The sequence below is a fragment of the Oryzias latipes genome, chromosome 23, assembly GCF_053564925.1.
Source record: "Oryzias latipes strain Hd-rR chromosome 23, Olatipes_Hd-rR_3.1".
NCBI lineage: Eukaryota > Metazoa > Chordata > Actinopteri > Beloniformes > Adrianichthyidae > Oryzias > Oryzias latipes.
In genome coordinates this window covers 19,161,287-19,189,133 of record NC_136259.1, presented here as the reverse complement: position 1 = coordinate 19,189,133, position 27,847 = coordinate 19,161,287, and the positions used below count along the sequence as shown (strand labels likewise).

General features: G+C 37.0%; 1 long non-coding RNA gene across 3 annotated transcripts in view; it reads left to right on the top strand.

The window, feature by feature from the left end:
- The window catches only part of LOC110017635 (uncharacterized), a 93,886-nt gene extending 69,145 nt beyond the window's left edge, over positions 1 to 24,741 (top strand). Inside the window, exons 3-5 of one of the 3 annotated variants that reach the window (XR_002872816.2) lie at positions 16,247 to 16,316; positions 22,795 to 22,858; positions 24,449 to 24,741. This is a non-coding gene — a long non-coding RNA (uncharacterized LOC110017635). Of the gene's footprint in view, positions 1 to 2,335; positions 2,482 to 2,674; positions 2,738 to 3,895; positions 5,387 to 16,246; positions 16,317 to 22,794; positions 22,859 to 24,448 lie in introns of those variants that run through there. The other 2 variants (XR_002293093.3, XR_002872817.2) reach the window with 2 other exon arrangements.
- Positions 24,742 to 27,847: the final 3,106 nt, after the last annotated feature.

Here is a 27,847-nt window from a genome sequence, read left to right as displayed (position 1 = left end):
AAATCTGGCAAATTTCTGGCTAATCAGCTTAAAATTAATAGAGAAAAATCAACAATCACTTCTATTATGGACCAAACAGGAAATGTCACTCACGACCCGGTCAAAATTAATAACACATTTGAAAACTTTTATAAAAACTTGTACACATCACAGATCAATCCGTCAGAGCAAAGTATTGACTCATTTCTTAATGTAAACCTACCCAGGTTAAATGAAGATCAAATCACAAACTTAGACTCTCCGCTCTCGCCGTCTGAACTTCATGAAGCTCTGTTACTTATGCCCAATGGTAAAGCACCAGGGCCTGACGGCTTTCCTGCTGAGTTTTATAAAGAATTCTGGGAACAGCTGGCACCAACGTTTTTTGAAATGGTAACATTTATCAAGGAAAGTCAATCACTACCACCTAACATGAACTCAGCCAACATAATCCTTCTTGTAAAACCAGACAAAGATCCCACTAGTCCTTCAAGCTATCGCCCCATTTCTCTAATCAATGCAGATGTAAAAATTATCTGCAAAGCACTAGCACAGAGAATAGAAAAAAATCACTCCTCACATAATTCACTTCGACCAGACTGGATTCATCAAAGGCAGACACTCGGATGACAATCTCCGAAGACTTGTTAATATAATAGACTTTGCCACCATTAAAAAACCAGGAAATGACTATACTATCGCTGGATGCTGAAAAAGCCTTTGACAGAGTTAATTGGAAGTTCCTTATTGCTGCCCTCCATAAGTTTGGTTTTGGAGAATCATTCATCAATTGGATCAAAATATTATATCACAACCCCAATGCATCAGTTAGAACTAATAAACAGACTTCCAACAGGTTTTTTCTTGGAAGAGGAACCAGACAGGCTGCCCACTCTCTCCTTCTCTTGTTGCTATATTTATTGAGCCTCTAGCTGCAGCAATAAGACAGAATGAGAGCATTAAAGGAATTTAAACCAAACATAGCCATCATAAAATTAATCTCTATGCAGATGACATATTACTGTTTTTAAGTAATTTACATTCTCAGTCTCTCTGGTCTCCCATAGCTAACTCCATGACTTAGGGGGTGGGGGGGCCTGGTCATCGCTGCTCCTTGCCCTTCTGCCGTGGTTCGGGGTGGGGGTCGGGGCCTCCGGTGCCTGGCGGGGGGTGGTGGAGATTTTTTTTTGTAACACTCACCTTTTAGTGTGACACGAGATAAAAATCATTATGTGCATATACAATGGAAACTTCTTGGTTTGGATTAGTTTAATTATTGCATTAGAAGTTGAGTGTTCCCCAATGTTTGGGGATTCCTTGAATGTGATTTAGAAAAAAACAACACCTCGTTTTACTAAAGGTGTAAAAACATGCAAACTTTACAGTCAAAGTGTGGTCTCTGTTTTGGCCTCTGTTTTGCTTACGTATTTTGAATGTCTGAAAAGCAGGAGTAAACAGGTACAGCTTTATGCACAAACTGCTACCGTCACTGGTTAGCAGAGGATAGAATTTAAGGCAACAAAAAAAGCAAAACTTCTCTGTTCATGTAAATACTTTGTAATGCCTGAGGCAAAGATTGAGATGTAGACTGTTACATACCAGTGTTATAATGTTTTGCTTTTGGGTGAGTTAAGAGGGGAAATCTGGAATGATAATAAAAGCAGATATTATGTCTTTTTGTTCTCCCTTTTATTTTCCAATGTCACAATTTTACCTTGGATGTTTCTTGAATGCACAGTACACTCCTCTCCTCCATCTCTCCTAAGCTATTCTTTCTCCCAAGCCCTGACTGCTATGCTCCAGGGCAGCTGACAAGAGCCCTGACCGCCGCCTGAACCTCATCTTTGATCCCTCCCGCGAGGGCATTTTAGGCCATAATCAGCACAGATACAGTCTGACCAGCTGCCGAGTGTGAGCTGCAGTGACTTGAGCATCCCCCCTTAAAGCTTCCATCACAGACAACAATGTGAACTTTGTGCGTAACAGGTGTTGCGCCATTTTCAAAGTGTGTTTCATTTGTTTGAGCTGGCCCTATTACTTGTTTTCGTTCTATACTCACCAATTGATGTAGCTAGCATCTTTTGTTTTAGCTAAATCCTCATTCAGAAATGACAATTTTCTCCGTTTTCCCTTGTCTAACCAGTCTTATTGTGCAAATAACAGGTGTGATCAGTGTGTAGGCACGCGCAACTTGGAGCTATGCATTTGAGATGTTAATGCGTCTGTTCATAAGCATTCAGAGTTAGGTGCCATTCACACAGCCCCTGCTGGTCGTCCCTGTGACCTCCTTTTCCACTCCATAGTGTTGTGTGAGTTGCACTGTCACAATCTAACATTCATTTCTACTTCTGTTAAGATTCTGCACCAGCTTGTCAAGTGGCAAAGGAGAAAAAAACGATCACTGTGTGAAAGACAGACGATCCAGAAGGACATCCTAATCATCTGAAGGGAGCAGCTGCTTCTGACTCTGCAAATGTGTCCTCTGGTGTGGAAGTGCACACAGTCAGTTCTTTACCTTCCCATGGTGATCTTTGAGAGAATAACTATTAAAAAACCTCTGTGTGAAAGCAGATTTTGATATGTTTCTCTACAAATGTTGCAATTTTAGATGTTCAAATATTTCTTTAAGCCATCTTGTATTTCTCATTCAATATGGTATCTAATATCCAAATGGTTCTTTCATTCATTCGTTCAGCCTCTGGACCGGGCGGCTGTGGTGCAGAGATATGGCAGTTGATCTCTGATCGGAAGATTGCAGGTAGATAAAGAAGAATTTGCTGGTCATTGCAGCTGTAGTTTTTTTTTTTTTTTCTGCATCAAGTTCTTTAGCCTAATTTTAAAAGATAAACAACGCCCCGCCATTAGTTCCTCCAGAGGTGAATAACTTATTCGCCATCATATGAAAGAAGCCCCCAAAATAAAATTAGGTTAATGTTCTACTTTATTCATTTAATTGAAGGGATCTATATTTGTGTTGACATGCTTTACCACGACTGGTGTTTGTGTATTTACTTAATAAGGCATCTATTGCATTTTCGTGTGTTTAACCCTTTAACATTAGAAAAGCCGCTAGCGAAGCCTAAATTACTCATGCTCTTTGACTTACCATAACTCTTCAACTGTTTACGCAATCAATGTGAATCAGCAAATTCTGATACAACAGAATCAGCTGATTTACCTCAGCTGTATAAGCACTATACTGTAAAATGTTGCATATCAGCGAAAAGCTACTTTTCTGGAATTACGTCAAATGCGTTAGCAGTTGAAGAGTTGGCTTCTAAAGAAAGGTTAACACTGGACCTAATGCTCAGGAGTTAAAAATAAAATGCAAAATCAGATGTGTACAGTTAAATGTCTTTTTATGAATCTGCTGGTAAAATGATTTACAAATTTGTTTCCTTTCAAGGAGTCCTACTTATAAATTCCTTTGCCGTCTATTTTTAAGGACATATAGTAAATGTCTCAAAATTTTTTAGATTAATACTTTTTTTTAATCTCCTTAACTCAATTTATATTCATAAATTATTCTTTCTGAAGGAAAGTATGTTTAAAAAAAAGGAGAATTAGTAAAACATGTTAAAAAAGAACATGAAAAATGGAAATAATCTTATTCTTTTAATTAAAAAGACTAAATAAGAGATGTTTTTTCTTGTAGCATTACATCCTGACCAACCTTTGCCCAATGAATACAAGAATAGCTGCACAAACAACCTAAGAAGCAGAAGCCATAATAATAATGATAGTTATTGACTGAATACGAGAGGCCACTTCTGCCAAAGAGGGACAAAGGGGCTGGGATTCACACCAACACAGCAACTGCACTCAGTTCCCAAGAGTATAGAATTACTTTGATTACATCAGCCTTGGCTGCAATGACTGCAATTCAACAACATTTGTAATTATGTTTCTTTTCTAGTTGCTTTTCATCAGTGTTGGAGATGCAGTTGCTTACAAAAAAAGTTCAAGGATTTACAGATTACTTGCAATCACGGCAGGACATCCATGTTTCTTTAAAATTGGATTCCAAGAATTGTAGTCAGGGAAAACAAAATGTATTCAAGGGACACCATTGTTCATCATCATGAAAGGCTTTAACTCTTAACAACAAAGCCTACAAATTGCGTAAACTTTTTACACAAAATGTTCTGTTTGCCCATTTGCATATCCTTATTTATGCTTTGTGATGCATTTTATCTTTGTTTTAAAACTATTATCTTAAATTATTTTTTAGGATCATAAAATAAATTATATTAAAGACCCACATCAATAAAGAAATGTTTTTTTTGCTCTGCTCAACATGTTCTTGTGGCATTTTCTTATAATGGAGGACATGCATATGAAGAAAATTACGATTAAAACTCATTTCTGAGTGTTTTTTTTATTCAATTCCTTGTGAATCAGGAGCAGATAAAGGAAATTGAAAAAGCCTGTAGAAGTAACGCAGGTTCTACAAGCTCTCTGCTCCATTCCGATACTTTAACTTGCAGACGGCTAGATTTGTACTTTTTTGTTTTCGTGTATCTTGCTCAAAACTACACAGCTTGAGAGTTCGACATAATTGTCTCACTGGTAAAGTTAGGTTGGGGTTGTGAGGGTTGTGAGCTAGTGGGAGAGAGTTTCTGTGGGGCAGGTGTACATCATACCAACGGTTCCACCCACAACTTTGAGATACATTTTTTATTTACTTTGGCCGCTCCACAGAAATTCTGTCCTAGTAAACGACACACTTAATTGAAAGACCACTGGGAACAATTTAGATCAAAAGAAGATTGGAGTGGAACGTTAAGGTACTTTATCTGCAAACTTACCAATTATGTTTACATGCATTTTTTTTTTCCAGGTTCTCAGGCTAACAGGTGAAACTCAGCCTGTTATCTTGAAACCTTTTCTCTCTTAAGACCATCACTTTGTCTTGAGAAATAATTTTCTTCAGCTCTTCTTCACAGTGTTACGCCCCCATTGTGTCTAGGGGCACCGAGGCGGCATAACATAAAAAAAGTAAAGTTTTGGCTAATAATTTAACTGTAACAAAACACCAAACAAATGTCTCCATACAAATGTCAACTTTATTTACAAATAAACAACCAACAAGAACTAAAAGTGAAGCTAAAAGGATTCAGGGTGAACCCAGGCCAAAACAACAAACAAAACCCCAACTAACTGCAACATGTAATCTTACCTGCAAAGAAAGAAAAGGGAAATCAAAGACAGAACGCTAACCTCCCTAACCTAACAAAACCAGGAGAAAACATGTACTAAACAAAATGGCGGTTCACCCCTACAGCTTCACTTAAACAAAATCATAAACCAAAGGACTAAACAGAGTGGGCACAGACAAAACTACAAAGAACTACGAAGTGCAACACAAACTAAAACAAGTGGAGAAGACATAAACAAAAATGGAGAAGAGGGCCAAGCTGCAGTGGAGACTGTTGCAGCCAGGCTCCCTTCCCACCGACTGGATGTCCAAATGGTGGCTTTAAAGGCTGCCTCCACCAGCTGGTCCAATGGGAGGCCACACCCTTTTCACCACACCTGAAAATAATCAGACAAAAACAGACAAAGATCCACAAAAAACACAAGTCCCACTCTGATACAGAAATACTACACAAAACACAAAACACAAAAACAAACAAACAAAACAAAATCAAATACGGCCACAGCCGTAACAACAGCCTTTTTTTTTTTAGTTATTGCAAATAGAACAGATTAAGGCAAGAATTCTGACACACCCATATTTCTCCCCATGTAATCATAACGCATTCAAATCAAACTCGAATGCAAGATAAATGTTTAATATTCGTTAAAACAGATATATGCAGAGAGAGCATTTTTTTATGTTTACATGCTCTCTCTTGGATCTGCCGTTACATTATTCAGATGTATTTTAATATTCATTGCTTTGGGCTTGGGAGGGCTTCATGTCTGTGGTTAGCGCCTGCACCTTGCGCACTGCATAACAATTAATGCTTTACATAAGCACCAGCCAGCCACATGCCCACATACCTGAACGTACACAATCACATGCTCCCACACTCTCTCATACAGAGATGAAAATCCCTCATGTGCTCACAATCGCTGAGAAAAACATACAAACTTCCAAACCACTTTGTCCTTAAAGCTGCGTTTTATATCCTAATCTCTCTGTGTGATGCTTGTCTCTACCGCCTGAAGACCATCACTGACCTGCTAATACAATATGTTTACGTTTATTTTTGCATATCAGTTTTATGTGTACTCTTGAGTTGTATCTTTTCATCTTTGATGGCCATTGCAGAGATGCTTTGGGAGATGAGGTGCTCTGATTTCCTATGCTCAGAAACTGTAGCTCATCACAGAGACCAATGAAAGTAAGAGCTGTGAATGCAAGGACCAGTCTGCCCCAGGCCAGCCAACAGCATCCGATTACAAAAACGTGTTGCACACCCGTGTGTGTGTAAGAATGCTGGTTTTCCTGTTTCAATCAGCTTACCTTGTTGAAGCCAAACAACCTGACCTGAGACAAAGGGAGAAGAGGAAATGGTTATGTGGAATAAAAATAAAAGTAGAAGTAATGAATTAGTCAAATTAGTAAGACACAGGCAGTCTGAGAGCTGTGGAGACAAAAGCTGTGAGTGAGAAAGATGAGAAAAAAAAAACTGGCTGAAAAGGAAATCTGTTCAGTTCCCTTGGTGATGTGAGGTGTGTGTTTGATATGATGGGAAGCTCGGTAGGATGTAAAAACTGAAAAACACAACAACAAAAGATTGAGATTTATGAGAAAATTTGAAGTAAATTTATTACCTATATCTATGAGGATTTTAACATGAAATTAGCAAATGATCTTGATAATAAAACTTCTTTTATGGACTGTTTTAACTCTTAACCAGGAAATGTACGCGGAATGATCCCTAGTTATTTTGGTCTACCGAAAATTGGGTATTGGGCTGAAAAATTGAATGTGATCAAAAAATCAAGAAACCTCGAATGAGCACATTTATGAGAAGGTGACAAATCAAATTCAATTTCTCCTTCTTTTATCTAAGGCAATCCCTTATTTGTGTCAAATAGGTAGGAGTTTAATGTAGTTTTGGCTGCAGGATGATTCTCTGGATGAACGAGTTACAGAGAGTAAAGTGACTGCAGGATGCAACTCAAGAGTACCGTACATGGTGGATGCTTTTGTTCACATACACCACAATTGGTTTCCATGATTTGTGTGTTTTAACTCCCTCCTGTCTTTAAAAAAGGGATTAAATGTATACAGTCTCCATGTGCAAGAGCATGAGGTCATTTACATTTAATCTTTGATTTTCTACAGTTGCTGTGTCAGTAAGCCATGCGACAATCTGTCCTTCATGTCTGTGCGCTTCTAAAACCTGCCAGTCATCAAGTTTAACCCTCATCTGAAAAGAATTTTGCCTTTTAATGGTCTTCTTTTCTTCCTTTTTCTCCTCTGTCCTTTGTTCCTTTCTTCAAGAAAGGCATATAAAGCATGTTGAATAGATAAATAAATCTGCCCAGCCCTTTCCTGCTTCCTGAATTATTTTTGCTGTTTGAATTATTACTTTTTGCCAACTGCTGCACTCTTGGCCATGAGGAAGGAGAAATAATAAAACGTTATCTCGTATATCTACATCCTAGCTTGTAGTTCTAAACTTTTTGTCAAGGCTGTTAGAGATTTAATCTAAATCAGTGGTGAAGCAGAAATAGGTTAATCTTTGTCATCTAATGGGTCTTCGCCTTTTATATAAATCAATGAACTGGTTTTTTTTATGGCCTAGCGAAAGAATTGTAAATGCAAATCAATTTTCTAAATGAAGAAGGCCTCGCTCATACTTAGCAGGCATTACCTAATATAAATTTAATTTCACATATCTAAGTGAAATCAAATAATCTTCTCCAATGCCTCCACCACCTCAAACATTGCCCATTGAATTCAGAGGCAGGGGGCTGAGTAGACTATTAATGTGTTGCAATTGAGATCTTAAGTGTCCTTTCACACTCTAATCAAATTGATAAGGTGGTCTTATTGCAAGGGCATTTTGACTGTCCTCTGCTTTGAAAAATTCTTATTTAGTTTTTCTTTTTCTCTTCGTCTACTTACTTAACTTCGGTTGGATGCAGTTCAAAGATGTTTTGAATGCATTTATGGACGACAGCCGTTGATTTCTTCAAAAGCCTCCCCCACTGATCAATTTGTCTATTTTTTTGGACAACTGGAAGCAAAAACATATAGAAGTAAGAAGTAAAGTTAAAAGCAAGTAGTACTACCACTTGTTTACAAAATGAGAGCCAACATTGAGTTTTCTTTGAGTTTATTGGCACTGCAAACAGCAAAAGCATAAGAATTGTCATAAATTGCCATTTGAATAGCATAGTTGCAAATTCTTGAAGTTTTTCTTGTGATTTCATAGATTTTTTTTTTTAAAGCTATTTTGGCAAGAGCGGTACAACATTGTAGCATTAATCTACTTTTACATAGGCTATTTCCTTAAGAAAAGCAATGTTGCACTAATATTTTTATTACTTTTGTTTTTCAGCAAATTAGAAAAATCGGAGCATTTTTAATTTTTTTTAATTTTTTCATTTTAATCACAAAGTGGAAACCTTAATTTCTATTAACTTCAAGAAACCATCAACTATGACAATCATAAAGCCACAACTGTGTTCAGATCTTAGCGGATATTTAAGATGACATGACATTAGTTTTAAAATCCACATTTAATCTGAGCTATTCATACAATTTACACAATTCATATTCAGAAGTCAGAGAGGCAGTTGCTTCCACCTCCATTCTATCTTTATATTGGAGTTTAAGCATGGTACTTTTGAGTGGAAAGTCTTTTTGTGTTTGTCATAGACATTGGTCTGTACCTTTTGTGATTTAGCTGATAATAGCGTTAACCCATTTTGTTTAGCTGATGTTGACGTTTCCAAGGTCTTTTATGGTCATTTGGTGCTGATCTCTGGTGAAACTTGTTTCTGTATTGTGAGAGAATGCCAGATTGCCCAGAGAACACCATAAAATGCACAGGGGGAGGACATGCTAACTCCAAACAGAAAACCCACCTGGAATTCTAAGCTGGATCTTGTTGCTCAAAAGACAACAGCTACATGTGCTGCTGCAAATCAAAAATATTTCTACAGGAAATTTAATATATAAAGCTTTTTCTATTAAATTAGGAAATTGAAACATACAGAGAGCTTTTTTTTTGTAAATGACTCCATTTAATTCATATTGTGGTACTAAGACATCTTTCAGAGTCTATCTTCTTCAGCATTATACCAGACAAGGTCTTTCTTTCCTCTTTTTATTTTGTTTTAAACCCTATTTTCTGTGCTCTAGATTTCACTGAGTGCTACAAAGGCTCTGATTGTCTGTCTCTGTTGTTTTATGATAAGGCCACCTTTTCCTGTTGGGATCAAAGGGTGAGTTGACATAATGGATAAAAGGGATGCCAAAATAAGGCAGAAAAGGTGTGTGGATTCGGTTGAATAATCTGAAATGGATTGCTGACTCTTTCCCCTGAGCTTATGCTTTTGAAGACTCTTTTATATCATCCCAACCACGACCGAGTACGTCTCACAGGCTAAGTAAAGACTTTTTTCATTCATTGCTCCTAGTATATACCTTATTCCTTTATTCAACATACATTTTTTCTGCACATAAACATTTTCATTTTGGATGTTTGATTTTACTAATTAACTTTTCTAATCTTATCTGTCATTCAAAAGCTTTTTATATTTTGAGGCCACACGTACATATTTGCTGTATAGTCTATATAGTCAACACACGTATTAAAGGCAATGTGTGTTTCAGTGTCATGGCCATAAGACCAGACATAACAAACTAAAGTAGAATAAAGCATGATTTGATTGGTACACTGTAAAATGTTTCTTTACAACCACAGAGGCTTTTAACAGAAGCAGTTTATTAATCAATCAGTTCAGTATTACGGACGATACATGTAGATTGAAAACTTTTAAACCGCTATAACCTTGGCTTATATTTGTCGCCAGCTTTCACTATTCAGTCTTTTTATGATTAATTTTTTTATGTGAAAATGAGTCCAGCCCCAATTTGAACTCTTACCAAACAATGTTGAATAGGTTGAAGTTTTATTTAGATTTATATAGTTCTTGAAAAATTATAGAAAATCTTTTTTGGTACATTTGTTCTCGTTCCATAAGCAAGTAAAGGGAAAATGTCCCTTTTTTACGCTTGTTGTGATTTTAAAGATGAAACAGCTAAAAGGTAACGTCTTTGCTGTGAAAGAAGCTCTGATTTTCCTTTTCTTTCTTTTTTTGGCCACATTTTATTCTTCACATGCTTTCGTTTTAAAAACCTCTAAGAAACATTCATTTTGGTTGCATGAGGCAAACAAGAGGATGATTTTTATTAATCTACATCACTTTGCAACTGGGGATTGGAAATACAATTCCCTAAATCAAAGGCTGTATTGAAAGGTTGGTGACTATTCAGAAATAACAATCTCTCTTTGGACTTCATTTCTTTAAGACAGGATTGGCCAAACTTTTTGCAAAGAGGGCCAGAATTGGTGAGGTGGAAACGTGAGGGCAAATCATTCTTTAAACTCTAACATTAAATGCAAAATGATCTATTTAATGCAAATGTTTTTGCAATGGGATACTCTTCATTTCTTCACATAAAACAGAAACTACATCTAAATAAGTTTTTAGCAAAAACAGTCCATTTCTGATTTGAACTGTATTATTTGAAAATAATAACAAAAACAAAAAAATGTCTGGGGGGGGGGGTAAAAGAAAACTTTTGTCAACATTAAATCTGGGTTCATATGACATTACATATTATTCACGATTAAAATCTCACTGTAAACTTCCAAATTTAAATTATGTGAACCAGAGAATACAGCTGTTATTTTATTCAGAAGTACAAGCCATTAACGCTTTGACCAGAGAAACAAACAAATCTGTTATTCTCGTTTGGCCCTTAAGGCTCTAAAGGTCAAAAAACCACTTGTCTTTGTCGTATACTGGGGCTTTTAACGCAAATCATACACAAAGTTTTTAAAAAGTCCTTGGGGGCCACATATTGATTTTTCTTACAGGAGCCTGCAGGATATGTGAATGTGGGCTGCATTTGGCCCATGGCCGCACTTTGGACATGCCTGCTTTAAGATAAGAAACGTTTTTTTTGTATACAAGACCAAAAATGTACCAAATTATCTCCAAACTCTCACACTGTTAATGTAAGCCTTAGAGACACTAACCCATGAGTGGAGTGCAGCAAGAGTTAATGGGCAAATGGGAAAGAAAAGCAAGTTGACTTATTACGGTAAATGAATATGCAGTTTTAAATGCTGTTTGTGTGGAATCAGGTCGACAGAACGTTGCTTTGTTCTCTATAAAAACTGAAATCATTTTTTGCAATTTGATTTAGTAATAATTTCCAAGAATATGTAAGTATGCTGCTAAAATTCAACTTTTTTACCTTGAAATGTTTTTGTACCTCCCTAAGACATTTTGAACAAAAAGTTTCTGAAGGTTTAAAGTGTTTTAAAATGGAAGATGGAACGTGTAAGAATGAACAAGTAAAGTCATAGTCTATTTTTAAAAATATATACATTTCTTTCACTGTATTTCTTTCCTCATTAATTCAAAGATTAACATCAATACATAGCTGGTAATGACAATGGCTAGTCAGAAATTAAAATTTTATCGTGTGCCTTTTTTTTTTTTTTTAAGGATCTTGCTCCTCAAAGTCACTTTGTACCTAATGGATAATAAATCACTGACACTCTGTGGCACTGGATCTGCCCTTTGAGAAGTGTTTTGCCATTGAAAAACCTTTTGCAAAAATTAGAGAATATAAAAACCATTTTTCAGTTGGCCCATCCCAATGAGCATGGGAATACAATTTCATACTTTACTCTCTGTAGCATTCTTCTATCAAGAAAGGTTTATGCGTAAAAAATGGATTTCTATAAGTGTGCTTTAAGTGTCTCTCCACATTTCAAAACATCCCCCAATTCCCCTCCATCCCTATTCTCATCCTCCCTCGCTTATCTACTCGTCTTCCCTTGCGTCCACTCATCTATTTTTCTCATTCTTGCTTTCTAGTGATCATCATTTTTGCTTGTATTGGCTATTCCCTCAACTATACTGGTTTAATGAGCTTCTCTTTCAATTCCTTCACTTATCCGCCCGTCTGCCTCCCTATACTCAACTCTTTTCAACAAGCTCGTCTGTTTTTCCTGTTTCTTGGGTCTTTTATTTTTAAGCATGAAAACCTGATTTTCTACTACATGAACAAGATTACGTCATATCATAACCTTTCCTTTCCTTGTAGGGAGTCTTTATCTGCAAAAGTATTTGGGCTTCTCATTCGTCTTCAAACTTGATGAGCCCCTTCAATGCAAGTGTGCAGATATGTTCGAACATGTTTGGCTGTGTGCAATAAAGTGAGTATGGTTGTGTGAACTTGAATATTAATGTTTAGGCCCATTTCTTTTATCAGCAGATGCTGCTTCTGTGCTGGGAAAATACGATTTTAAAAAAAGAAAATTAAATCTGTGGAAACGGATGAACTTCTTTCTGATATCCAAGTTCTGAATGGAGCAAAGGTTTGGGTTGTGTGTGGGAGCTGCACATTCATCACGTGAGCTTCTTTAGATGTTGTCATCAGCAGCCCAACAAAAGCTGCCACATTTCTGTTAACGCAGAACAGTCACCCTCACCCTTCACGTTCCATATAGAAAGTACCTGCTGGTCTCAAAAAGCTAAAATCCAGTAGGCTTCTATTTAGAAATAAAAAGCTATTACTGGTACATTAAAATGCTCCAATAACTTTTTGTTTAACATGTTTTTACTAATTCTGTTTTCCTACATGTTTTCCAACCAACCATTGAAGCTCCTTACTGGCTAAACACACCATATCCAGGTAATTCAGCGCAGATGAGACAGGGTTTATGGAAAACCAGCAAGATGGTCCTCGAGGAGTTGGACACCCCTGTCATACACAGTCAATGTTCTGGACCAAATGACTGTTTTAATCAAATCAGAATCTTCTTCTGATGCATTACAGCCAAAATTGCTTGATCTTGTGTGGTACATTCTAAAATCTGCAGTAAATGTATATGAATTTCAGGAAATATTTAAGGCTGCAAACGTTATGACATTTCTGAGTTACAGAGTTTAAGAAAAGCTTGGTTGGAATTAGTAGAGCATCTGCAAAGACTGCTGGGTTCAGTCATAATTTCACGCTTGGAATGAAATGGATGGAATGGAAACAAGTTTATTTCAAATATATTAAAAAAAACACACATTATATAAAAAAAAGAAAAAATAGAAAAAAAAGTTCACAATCAAGAAAAAAAAAGAAAAAACATGAAAAATATGAACACTTAATAATTTTTGTATATTTGTCGGTAGCATGCTATATGTGGCTTTGAACATGATTAGTGCTGTACGCAGCTCCACCAGATCTGTAAGTTTCAAAAATCTTGATTGTAGGAATAATGCATGTGTATGATCCAGATAACCCACATTATGTATGATTCGTATCGCCCTCTTTTGAAGTATTAACAGTGAATGTAATGATGTTTAATAATTGTTTCCCTATACCTCCACACAGTAGTTTAAATATGGTAGAACCAGGGAACAGCATAGAATATAAAGTGATTTATGATTTCGGACAAATTTTGCTTTATTTAGCACTGATGTGCTTTTAGAACATTTTGATTGTATGTATTTGATATGTGGCTTCCAACTTCATTTATCATCAATTACAAGGAATTTACATTCAAATATTCTTTCAAGTTCTACCCCATCAATCGTTACATCAATGTGCATATTTCTTTTACAGTTAACAAACAACACATTTTTTGTTTTGCTCAAATTCAATGATAATTTATTAATATTAAACCATTTTTTCAACTTATTCATCTCTTTGGTTACATCTTCCAACAGTTTGTTTAAGTCATCACCATCACAGAAAATATTTGTATCATCTGCAAATAAAACGAATTTAAATATTTCAGATACGTTACATATATCATTAATATACAAAATAAATAACTTGGGGCCCAACACTGACTCCTGTGGAACACCACAAGCAATGTCCAAACATGCTGAACAAACATCTCCCAGGTTCACAAACTGCTTTCTCATATTCATAATAGCTTCTGATCCAGTCTAACACTATCCCTCTAATACCTTATCGTTCTAATTTATTCAGCAGTATGTCATGATTAATAGTGTAAATAACTTTCTTTAGATTTATAACAATTTCAGCAAAACACTTTTTTTCTGATCAATTGCATTTGTGATTTGCTCTATAAAGTCTATGATTGCCAAGAATGTTGATCTGTTTGCTCTGAATCCGTATTGACTGTCACTAAGAAGTTTGTGCTTTTTGATAAATGCATCCAATCTACATTCAAAAAGTTTCTTCAATATTTTGGATAACTATGGTAATAGGAATATGGGTGTGTAGTTTGTGAAGTGGTGCTTGTTCCCAGTTTTATATAGCGGTATGACTTTGGCTATTTTCATGCTGTTTGGAAAGGAACCTGATTGAAAAGACAAGTTACAGATGAACACGAGTGGTTTCAAAATACCATCAATCACTTTTTTCAATAAAGCCATATCAATGTCATTGACATCAGTTAAATGTTTGTTACTCATCTTTTTTACTAAATCTAATATGTCCTTTTCTGTGACACAACTGAGAAACATTGAACTGGGATTCCAACTGATTAATTCTTGGTACTGGTTTCCGGATGGTCCTGAATCAGAGAGTGTTTTTGCTAATTCGGGTCCAACATTTACAAAATACTGATTAAAGCTTTCAGCCACATCTTCCATCTTGTAACTTTCCTTTTCATTATAAAACTAAAGTATTTAGGTTAACTATTTTCTTTGGCACCCCCTCTAATAATTGTGTTTAGAATGCTCCAGATGTTTTTAATGTTATTTTTGTTTTCGTCAAGTTACTTATCATAATATTCTTTTTTTGCATCTTCTCATAATATTGGTTAATTTATTTCTGTATTTTTTATATCTATTTTCTGTTTTTTTTAGTTCTTTGTTTTTAAAAACTCTTTGTACATACATTTTTTTTTTACTGGCATTTTGTAACAATTTTTATTAAATAACGATTAAAATATTTTTTAAGAAGCATTCATAAGCCTCATTAATGGAACGTTTGTTGTAAATTTCATCCCAATTTTGGGCTAATAAATCATATTTGAAAGCATTTATGGATTCCTTACTTTTAACCCTTCTGTACTGTGTTGACTTGTTACACTCATAATTTCTGTAATTATCATCGTATACTGTAAACACTGGAAAATGGTCACTTATATCATTAATTAATAATTCATTAACTGTTTTATTTTCAACATCATTAGTGAATATAACGTCAATTAAAGTTGCACATTGGTTTGTAATTCTGCTGGGTCTAGTGATTTTTAAAAATAAACTAATACTGCACATGGTATATATGAATTCATCTATTGATGTATTGAAATTAAGCGAATTTCAAAAGTAAGAATAAACCAACATAATTCTTTTCATCACTGATTGTGAGGACAGAGTGCACGGCTGCAAACGTCTGGAATTCAAAATTAGTGATATGAGTTATTGCTGGCACACTTTTCCCACTAAATGACCTCCTTTTGTGATTCTATCAGTTACTAAGCAGACGTATCTACTAACAGGGCATTTTAATCATTCACCTTTTGGATTTAATGTTTATTGGATTATCCTGTCGCTCATCAGTAGATAAAATGACCTATTATTTACTTGACACCTGTTTTGGAAGCCAAATCCATTTGGATTTAAGAGGCTCTTGGACAGGATCAGCTGAATGCATGGAGGGTCATTGATGATAATCAGAGCTCCCTCAGCTTCCTGCATCTTGAGGTGTGAGATGTGGAGGCTTTAATCAGCCGCCTCTGATGCTTTAGGCTTTCAATTTTAGCTTCTCTTCAAAGCATGCATTTATGCTATTGAGATAGTTCAGTCATATATCATCAGCCTTTGTAAAAAAAAGTGTTAAGCGAGGCAGAGGTCACTCTGATGTGTGACGATCAGAGTCAACACGGCCACAAAAAGTTTAGATTTCTGCTGTGGTTTTATCTTCTGTGTTTCTGAAGAGAGACACACCGAGCAGTTAGTGTCACAGTGAGACAAAGATGGAGATAAACAGTGTTTTATGAGGGCCAGGGGGCTAAAAGTGTGTGACAGGAAAATCAAAGACTCCCGTTCTTCCAAGATCACTTTGCTCATCTGTCTGATTCAGAGATCCTATGGGAAAAGCCTGCTGCTGTGCGTCAGAGGAGAAAGTCACTCCTTCAACACACGAGTGGGCGGTAAGTTTGAGTGTGTACCAGTATGTGTGATCTTGAAGCTTTTGTAGCAGGGGTGGAATATGATTTTTTTTTTATTTTTTGACAGTGATGACACAGGGTCTTCAGAAAGACAGATTGGGAGGGATCAGTGCAAGCAGAGAAAACAGGGAAAGAGGAAAATGAGATGAGATGTTGAAAGCCACATGTTTTGTTCACATAATAAAGCGGTAAAGCAACAAAAAACAGCCAAGGACAGTACCTGTATCAATGTTCCAGTTACTACCCATTTTATTATCTTCTCCTTATTTTAACCAATCTTTTCATACTTTAATGTTTTTTTGTTTCTTGTTTCACTTAAGATTCCTCCAATTCAAGGTCACTGTTTCAATGTATTATCTTGGTTCCCAACGATTATTTACAAAAATGGTATAGAAAATTCATAAACCTGTTAAGAAATATGCCCAATTGTCTTCTACTTTGTTTTATGGTTCAAACACTCGGTTTAATTTATTTTCACAGGTGCTCATGACACTTCACATATGTTTTACATATGTGGTGTAACACAAAGATTTTCTGCAATGGCATCATTAACTTGACTGAAAGAAATGGAGGGAATAGAGAAGGCAGCAGTGACTTTACCACTGCAATAGCTGCTATCCGTCAACAACGTGGCCCAAAAGGACGTAGGAAACAATCCATCACAGACAACAAAGGAGCAGTCACAGGGTGCTTTCTTCCAGGAGCCGATCCCTTGGGATAGAAATGTGTAACCTTCTGTTCCTAAAGGGAACAATGTTACAGACAAGGGTAATTAGATATTCCCTTCAATTTGCTGTCATTTCTCTTTCAAACTGCATGTCAGTCCTCCATTAATGGCAAAGTTCATAGTGGCAATAGATTAAATTATTGTTACACCTTGTCATCCCTGTCTTTGCACATGAAATGCACATATATGACAATGTATGATCATCCTTCACTGTCACAAGGACAGATTGGAAAGTTTCACCTTTGAATGGACATTTTTTAGTTTAGTTTTCTTTTTTTCCAGAATTACCTGGAAGCTTCAGGATTATTTTATTATCAGATTTACAGACTATAGTTGGCAGCAATGCTTTTTACAGAATGTTCACAGATGGAAAATATGTGATTTTATTTAAAAAAATATAGAGCAGTGCTGTGCCAAAAACTGTAAACACTGATGGTATAAATCTTACTTTTTTATTTGAGGGAAAAAAGGTATTTTTTCTTTTTTTGTGTGTTTTTGAGTGGGCAGAGAAAAAAAAGAAGAAATCTCAGTGGATTTGTTTGATATGAATAACCTTGTGAGTGCTTCAAGTGACTGCCAGTTTGTTTTCAATGGAGAACAAATAGAGACCAAAAGCTGTTTACTTGTAGGACTGGGGGTTTAGAAGGTTTCCGTTAGTGATATGCTCTGAATTTGGAGAGCTCTTAATGAGTCCTGATCATTTTAGACATGGACAAAAAGAAGCATCTTTGTTTGTTCAGTTAGAATAAACAAGGATCACACGTTAAAGCCATACATGTCACTAAGAGATACACTCCCTGGCCAATTTACTTGGTCCACTGCGCTAGTACCAGGTTGGACCCACTTTTGTCTTCAGAACTGCCTTAAGTCTTAGTGGTATAGATTCAACAAGGTACTGGAAACATTCCTCAGAGAGTTTGGTCCATATTGACAAGATAGCATCACACAGTTGCTGCAGATTTGTTGGCTGCACAGATATTACGTCAATCTCCCGTTCCTTTACATCCCAAACGTGATCTATTGAGTTGAGATCTGGTGACTGTGGAGGCTATTTGAGGAACGGGAACTCATTGTTACATTTAAGAAACCAGTCTGAGATGATTACAGTTCAGTGACATAGCGGCTTATCCTGCTGGAAGTAGCCATCTGAAGATGGGTTCACTGTGGGCATAAAGAGATGAACATGGTTGGCAACAATGGAGGCCCAAACTGTGCCAAGGAAAAACATCCCCCACATTATTACACCACCACCAGCAGCCTGAAGTGTTGATACAAGGCATGATGGAACCATTCTTTTTATCTTGTTAACACAAAATTCTGATGCTACCATCCAGATGTCGCAGTAGAAATGGAGACTCATCAGACCAGGCAATGATTTTCCAATCTTTTAGTGTCCAATTTTGGTGAGTCTGTGTGAATTCTGGCCTGAGTTTCCTGCTCTTACCTGGCAGGAGTGGCGTCAGGTGTGGTCTTCTACTGCTGTAGCCCATCTGCCTATAAGTTGGACGTTTTATGCATTCAGACATTCTTTTGCATACTTTGGTTGTAACCAGTGGTTATTTGAGTCACTGTTGTCTTTCTATCGGCTGGAACCAGTCTGGCCATTCTCCTTTGACCTTTGGCATCAACAAGGCACTTCCACCCACAGAACTGCCGCTCACTGGATATTTTCTCTTTTTCGGACCGTTCTCTTTAAACCCTAGAGATGGTTGCGGGTGAAAATCCCAATAGTTCAGCTGTTTCTGAAAGACTCAGATCAGCCCGTCTGGAACCAACAGCCATGACACGTTTAAAATCTCTTCAATTACCTTTCTTCCCCATTCTGATGCTCAATTTGAGCTGCAGCATATTGTACGACCATGTCAAGATGCCTAAATGCATTGAGTTGCTACCATGTGATTGGCAGATTAGAAATTTGTGTTAACGAACAGTTGGACAGGTGTTTCTAATAAGTGGCCAGTATTCATTTAGTATTCATTTTAGTACTTTTTTTAAACAGGTTTCTATACAGCAAGATTACAGATTTTATCTGTGCTCGCCTCAACTTCACTCCTTTTCTTTGTCTGAATCCTGCCCCAACTTTCTCTCCTAACCTCTTTTCCCTCTCCATGTTTTTGCCTCTGTCTCTCATTATCAGCCAGCTTCTCTCCGCATTTCCAGTGGTTGCACTAATGTCATGAACATGAGAGGCAAGGAAGTCAACAAACCTTTAAAGTTTCCTCCAAGTTGCTGCTAAAGCTTCAAAATGTCTTTCTTTCACTAAATACCGGTGCTCAAAGTAATTAAAATGCCGCTGGAACAAATGAAGTCCTTGAACTGCCACCCAACATCAACTCTTTTTCTTTCCCTGTTGCCATGGTGCTACAGGCAACCAGCACAGCGTGCAGCAAGCCACCCGCCACTGTGTTCTATTACAGAGCAAGAGATGCTGCTTTTGCCCTAATTCAGTTTCTCTTATAACCTTTTATCTAACAGAGTTAAGGAAGTGGCGGATTTCCAGTCAGAACCTCAAATCTGAAAGTTTTTATCCTTTTAGCCTTAGTTTGAAAAACAAATTTGTATCATTATTGTTACGATAAAGATGGAGATAAAATATGTTTGCAGTATGTAAGCAGCTCTTTTGATGCTAAATGTGCTTTTCCACTGGTGGTTAATATGTTTTGATGTTAAAAAAAGATACTATTCATTTATTTTTAACCTCTTTTGGGTTTATTCAACAATGGATGGATGGACGGTGTCAAGTTTAAAGTTTATATATATATATATATATATATATATATATATATATATATATATATATATATATATATATATATATATATATATATATATATATATATATATATATATAGTACAGACAAAAGTTTGGACAAACCTTCTCATTCAAAGAGTTATTTTTATTTTCATGACTACGAAAATTGTAGATTCACACTGAAGGCATCAAAACTATGAATTAACTCATGTGAAATTATATACATAACAAAAAAGTGTGAAACAACTGAAAAGATGTCATATTCTAGGTTCTTCATAGTAGTCATCTTTTGATACGATTACTGCTTTGCACACTCTTGGCATACTCTTGATGAGCTTCTAGAGCAGGGGTGGGCAATTCCAGGCCTCGAGGGCCGGTGTGTCTGCATGATTTCCAGATACTCTTGCCCTACTCATGGCTGATTACCTGGTTCAGGTGTGTCCAGCCAATAATCTTGCCCTACTCATGGCTGATTACCTGGTTCAGGTGTGTCCAGCCAATCAGAACATGCCAGAGCAGGGTATGCTGGAAAACATGCAGGACTGCGGCCTTCAGTGCCCACCTCTGTTCTAGAGGTAGTCACCTGAAATGGTCTTCCAGCAGTCCCAGAGATGCCTAGCATTTGTTGGCCCTTATGCCTTCACTCTGCAGTCCAGCTCACCCCAAATCATCTTGATTGGGTTCAGGTCCAGTTACTGTGGGCGCCAGGTCATCTGGCGCAGCACCCCATCACTCTCCTTCTTGGTCAAATAGCCCTTACACAGCCTGGAGGTGTGTTTGGGGTCATTGTCCTGTTGAAAGATAAATGATGGTCCAACTAAAAGCAAACTGGATGGAATGGGATGCCGCTGCAAGATGCTGTGGTAGCCATGCTGGTTCAGTATGCCTTCAATTTTGAATAAATCCCCAACAGTGTCACCAGCAAAGCACCCCCACACCATCACACCTCCTCCATGCTTCATGTTGGGAACCAGGCATGTAGAGTCCATCCATTCACCTTTTCTGTGTCGTACAAAGACACGGTGGTTGGAACCAAAAATCTCCAATTTAGACTCATAAAAGCAAAGCACAGATTTCCACTGGTCTAATGTCCATTCCTTGTGTTCTTTAGCCCAAACAAGTCTCTTCTGCTTGTTGCCTTTCTTTAGCGGTGGTTTCCTAGCAGATATTCTACCATAAAGGCCTGATTCACACAGTCTCCTTTGAGCAGTTGTTGTAGAGATGTGTCTGCTGTTAGAACTCTGTGTGCCATTGACCTGCTCTCTAATCTGAGCTGCTGTTAACCTGCCATTTCTGAGGCTGGTGACTCGGATGAACTTATCCTCCACAGCAGAGGTGACTCTTGGTCTTCCTATTCTGGGGCGGTCCGCATGTGAGCCAGTTTCTTTGTAGTGCTTGATGGTTTTTGTGACTGCACTTGGGGACACTTTCAAAGTTTTCCTAATTTTTCAGACTGACTGACTTTCATTTCTAGTAATGTAGTAATGATTGTAATGTAGTAATGATGGCCACTCGTTTTTCTGTACTTAACTGCTTTTTTCTTGCCATAACACAAATTCTAACAGTCTATTCAGTCGGGCTATCAGATGTGCATCCACCTGACTTCTGCACAACACAACTGATGGTCCCAACCCCATTTATAAAGCAATAAATCACACTTATTAAACCTGACAGGACACACCTGTGAAGTGAAAAACCTTTCAGGTGACTACCTCTTGAAGCTCATCAAGAGAAATACAAGAATAATTCCAGAAATCAACTTCTATTCCAAAAAACAAAACACAAGTCCTGGGGAAAAAACGGAATACAATGTTTCAGAAAACAATAGTAAATTAAAGAAATCTAAATGATTAAAAGAAGAAGAAACCGGAAAAGGTAGGAATTGTTTCCACTTTTTATGTTATTCATCATGGCAATATCTTCTAACAGACGGATATTTTTTAAGCTTCTGGCCCAACCCAGTCTCATCCTCAAATGTGTAGAAAATACTACACATTTTAAGATTAGACTGGGTTGTCCGGCCATAGCCACTGCAAATATTTGGTGACTGATCAATCAACTCTTTACTACAGTTCAGGCGAAACATACTTTCCCTCTTCTTCAAAGCTCAATTTTCATCAACCAATCAAGGATGCACCATTTTGCCAGCCTTTTCCAGATTCTTATTTTTAACCTTAATCCGACATATCTGTTTACATTTTGGTTTCTGAAATTTTGTTTTGATTTCTAAAATGTAAAGTTGTTTTAAGTATTTGTTTGCCATTTTTAATTACTGTTAGTGTTTTGTATTTTTTTTATTTACTGATGTAATTTGCACTTCAGGGCCACTCTTTATATTATTTTAGATGTTTGAAACATAAACACTAAAGTATTCACAATGTCAAATGAGCTATGGGTCATGACCGAAAGAACGAGGTCCCGAATACAAGCGGCTGAAATGAGCTTCCTCCGTAGGGTGGCTGGGCGCTCCCTTAGAGATAGGGTGAGAAGCTCGGTCACCCGCGGGGAGCTCGGAGTAGAACCGCTTCTCCTCCACATCGAAAGGAGCCAGCTGAGGTGGCTCGGGCATCTAGTCCGGATGCCCCCTGGACGCCTCCCTGGAGAGGTGTTCCGGGCATGTCCCACTGGGCGGAGGCCCCGGGGAAGACCCAGGACACGCTGGAGAGACTACGTCTCTCGGCTGGCCTGGGAACGCCTCGGGGTCCCCCCAGAGGAGCTGGAGGAAGTGGCTGGGGTGAGGGAAGTCTGGGCATCTATGCTCAGTCTGCTGCCCCCGCGACCCGGTCCCGGATAAGCGGAGGAAGATGGATGGATAGATGGCTTGTAGGCCAAAAAGTTTACATTTAGGTCCTCATTCAGTTGCTCCCAAAACAAGCTTTGCTTTTAAAGTCAATCATTTCAGTACATTTCTTTCAGTGATGTTTTAGCCCAACGCTCTTCAAACTTTTTGATCTATTGCTTTCCCCCTCTCATCCTGTTAGAGATTTCCTGGTATAAAATTTCCTGGGGGACTCAGTGACTGTGAGGAGTCATGCTTCACAACAGGTAGGAGATTTGATGATCATCTTGCTGTGTATCTATTTTTATTTCATAGAGGTGCACAGTGATTTTCTTTCACAAAATATCTCGACTTCCTCCACACTTCAGAGAGCATTGCTTCAGATGTAAAGCTATTTCACAGGGAACTTCAATACCAGTGTTCTTGTTCAGACATACAGTAGATGCTTTGTTGGATTTATATTTCTTTATGATTGATTTTGAGTAAATGAGGAAAAAGAACAGCAAATATATTACAAAATAGGTTTTTCCCTTTTATTTGAATCAAATAAAATTGACTATCGGTACATTCATTTGACAAAAACTTTCTTTTCTCTTCAAATTGCTCATGTCTTGATAAGTGATGTTTATAAGTAAATGGCAGATGCTTACCATCTTTTCTTTTCTGAAGGGAATATTTTCTTTTATCATTTGAAGTCAAATAGGTCAAACTTAAAAAAATTAGTTTGATATGCAGGATATCAACCTAAATTTGGAAGAATTTGGTTCATTTAATGGTGGAACAAGTTACAAGATACACATATTATAACCTACCATTTAAATTCTTGTTTTTCTTTTAGTCTCTTGCCAACAACAATTATATCGATCATTTTGTGACAACGTAAAAACTGCAGTCGTTGAACCATTATCTGCCACAATGCACACTCTTCAGTTCTGCTCCCTGTTAAACCACAAAGCAGTGCTGCATGTACTTGGGCTGATGACTTTGCAGAGGTAGCCCCACTAATGAGCTGAAATCAGCAATCCATCAGCATGTACCAGCATGAGGGGTCCAGTCCCAAAACCCCCAAGATAAAACACAGGCATTTGTGGCCTAGTTTTAGCCAGGAGCATCCATCCTTACTAAAAAAGACTCACCATCCACTCAAAATCAACATGATTGCTTCTTGAAAGCTATTCAGAGCTGCAGTCCTGGGCTGGGCTTTTTGATTTTTTTCTAGAATTGGAGCTTTGCTCTTTTATTTATTTTCTATTTCCTTTTTTTTTCTTTCATATTCTTGTAACAAGATTATAGACTGGGTGCACTTCAAAGCCCAGCGAGGACCTTCTTACTTTGCCCAAAGCCTGTAATCCACACATAAATCTTAACAGTGTTTAATTGAATGTTGTTGGCATATTCTCCTCTAAATTCCTTGAAATTCATGATGTCCACCTTACGCTTATTGAGTGGGTTTGTTGCATTTGAAAGCTGCAAACCTAATAATGTTCCCTCATTTAGAACTTGCTTCCCATTTTATATTGTGTGAAATAAAAAAAATATATATATATTGCAGTGATTTTGCAGTGGGTTTTTCTGTTTACTTTGACGGATAAAATTCTTTAGCAGAGACTATTTGATTTTTTTTTGGTTTTTGTTGACAATGGAATCATCAAACTGTCTGCTCTTCTCATCCTATTTAACTTTTATGGACTTTTAACAGTGTTCAAAAACATTGTTTAATGGCACCCACTCGAAAAAAAACATGTTTTTGTGTTTTTATCACTTTCTTGTAGCATTTTTCTCATGGAGGACATTTAAAGAAAAATGAGCTCAAAACTGCATTTCAGAATTTTTATTCACTCAGTTTTTTTTTTTAGATTGGCACAACCATAATTAAAAGAACACTGGGAACACTTGTAAAACAGATCAAAAGATGATTGGAGTGGGAGACAAACCAGTGAATGAAGACAAGGCCTTTTCTTTTTCTTTTTTTCTTTTACTATTAAGGGACAATTGTAAAGTAAATAAAGATTTAGGACAATGTGTTAATGTTGTTTTTAATTTCATCAACCTTCCATACTCATTCTGTCAGCCTTATTTCAGTTTTTTTTTGTGCCTCTTGGACATGTCATGCATGTCACTAAATAAAAATACATATTTTCCACATGAAGGGCAACCATTCCCAGTGAAATTTTTTTCTTTCATTGGAAACCTTTTTCACTCCATAAAATGTTAACTTAAATTTAAGAAGTTTTTACTCTTAACTTTGTCATCAGTAAAGTGCTTTTAAACCCTGACTCCATAAAGAAAAACAGACTCTGTTCCATTTTAAGAACCGCTACACTTAAAGTTACAAACAGTGCTTTGTGTGTGTATGGAGCTTTTACTGTCAGCCAGCCAACGGGGTCAAGATTTGATGCAGTTTGTCTCATTTTGTTCAGTTAGGGGATGTATTTGTTCTGTATATCTTTTTCTTTTTTTTTTTTTACTTTAAGCTTGTTGTTCATCTCTGGCAGTCCTCTACTGAAATGATCATTCAGGTTTTCATAGGGAGAACAGTTTTTTCTTTAGCCTTTAGTTTTCTTAATATTATATTAAAATCAATTAGGCTGATTATCATGTTATTTTCAGGTGCACTTGCAGAACATGACCAACTTTCTTCAATTATGCATGTCAGGTCTTAAAATTAGGTGCAGCCGTTTGGCTCCTCTCAGAGAGGACAAATGACTGAGAGGTGACTGTAAGCGCTGCTCAGATATCAAAGCTCGCTGCAGTTTCCGAGCTCCTCCTCCCAGCCCTCCACGGCTTAAACCGCTCGCTCTCCAAGCCTTTCACCTCCTGGTTCTCCATCCTGATTTATGTGTATAAGTGTATATTGAAGAGGTCCTCTAATGGCACAGAGCACACATTGGTGACTTGAACAAATCTTGTCCTGTATTTAGTTTTATTTCCTGACAGTCATGAAGGACCCCAGACACACCATTAAAGGGAAGATGCAGAGGAGTAAATATTCTAACGTTTATATCTCTGTTTCCCTGTAATGCTCACATGGGAGTGTTTGCCTAAATATGTTTGGTTTGCTTTTTTCATAACTTGGATCAGTAAAAGGTTCCTTTTTGTTTAGTCTTTTTCTAAGAGCCTCAGGCTTCTCTTTTCCTTTGTGAGACATTTTCTCTGCTGTGCTGTTTGAATAGAAATTGAAGGAATGGGGGTTGTGCCATCAAACATCAGAGAGGAGGGCATTTCCACACGGAGCCTCTTTGAAATCTGGTGGGTGTTAACCTTGAAGCCGTCAGTTCTGTATTCTGCTTGTGCACACCTGGTGCCTGATCAGACCCGTATCAGTTACTTCCCCCTTTTTTTTTTTTTTTGAACAACCTTTCTGTTTTTCCAACACTTCTTCTGTGTTGAGTGCAACCATCTCCATTGTTTCAGGTCCATGCCTGCAACGACATGTACATCGATTTAATTATAATAAACAGGTAGGCGAGCTTGCAAGTGACTAATCTTAGTCAGCGTGATTAATGATGTTTGTGCAGCCAAAGACCAAAATTAGCCGTAGATACAGCAGAGCAGCTCTCTGTGCATACATACCAGTTTGACTTACGCTAGGCTTTGTATTTCAAAAATCTGTGGGTCCTAGTTGAGTGAGCCGAGCCTTCCCCAATCAGCACACAGTTTGAACGCACCACCGATCTCCCAGAAACAACGCATGAATCCTCATTAGTCACTGTGATAATTATGGGCACTCTTAAACCCCCAACACAAATTGCAATTTTCATAGCTACCAAGCTGCACAAATCCCCAATCTAATGGGCGAAAGTGTTGATTTAAATCTGTAGTTACAGTCCCATTACAAACTCTTCGTAGATAATTCTGTGCTTAAACCAGAAGGAAGAGGAAAGCTTTTAGAATCCAAGCAGTTTTAGTAAAAAAAAATAAAGAAAGAAAACTAAAATTTTTGAGCATATATAAGTGATGGAAATAAATGTTCAATCATACTTTGTTTTGGAAGTGAGGTGGATAAATTAGTTCACGTTCTGTCTGTCCACTGTTTATGTATTCTCCACTGAATGTAAATGCACCTGACATACGGTAGGTATGTTATATTTCCTCACAAAATAATTCCAACATACATTTTAAATATCCACTTCAATACAAAATGTGTCTGCTGTGTTTTTAACATGTTCTTGTGACATTTTTCTGATGATGGTGAACATATGTAAAGAAAATTAAGCTTGTGTTTCTGAGTATTTCTCTATTCAAATGGTTATGAATCAGGAGTAAACAAAAAATGCTGCTGAAAAAAACCTTTAGCAGTGACATAGGTGGGAACCCTTTTTTAATGTATCAAAAAATGCTTCAAATGGGACTGTAATAGTATAGAACTTCATAAAAAATGACAAATCCTTGACCATTTTGGATTTTTACCAATGAAGTGATTTTTGTTTTTTCCCAAATGCCTTTGAGATTATTGTCTCTTATTGTAATTTTTGTGATTTGAAGCATATTCATTTGTATGAGGTCAAAGGAGAAGCAAACAAACATTACTTGCAAAACTAAATTCAGAAACAGTACGCAGCAATGCATTAAAAAACGTTTGAGATGCCAATAGTTTTAAGTTTTCTTCTTTTTTTTGAGAGAGAGAGAGAATAATGCATGAGAAATAATAGGGTTATAACTGGTTCTTCTACCAGACATAAAACTTGCTGTTATTTCAAATCAGGAAGCCAACAACTTTTCCAATCTCCAATATTCACTTCACTTCAATTCACTTCTACACACTTCATTTCAAGCAATTAATCAATCTCTGTTAGACAATCATTATATTTATTGGATTCCATGTGTCACATTTTCGCACCATATATGAAAATGGGTCTTTGTGATTAGGAGCAATAATGATGAGGAAAATAAAGAAGTACGTGGATCTAGTCGTCTACGAGCGGATGCATCAGAATGGAGCAGGAGGAAGCTTGACCAATTGTATCTTCTGTGTCACAAATACAATCATTTTTGGTATCTTTCACCAGCTCCTGATTCACAACAATTTCAATAAAGAAATACTCACAAATGCAATGTTAAACTTAATTTTGCTTTTATATGTCCCCTTATCATCAGGAAATGTCACAGGAACGTGTTAAAAACACTAAAACACGTTGTTGGAGTAGGGCTTTAAAATTAATCAAAGCGTTAAATTTAACTCTGCTGTTTACATCTTTTTATCACTTTCCTTTCAAGAATGTGACCTAGTTGGTAACCTTATGTTACCATTTTTT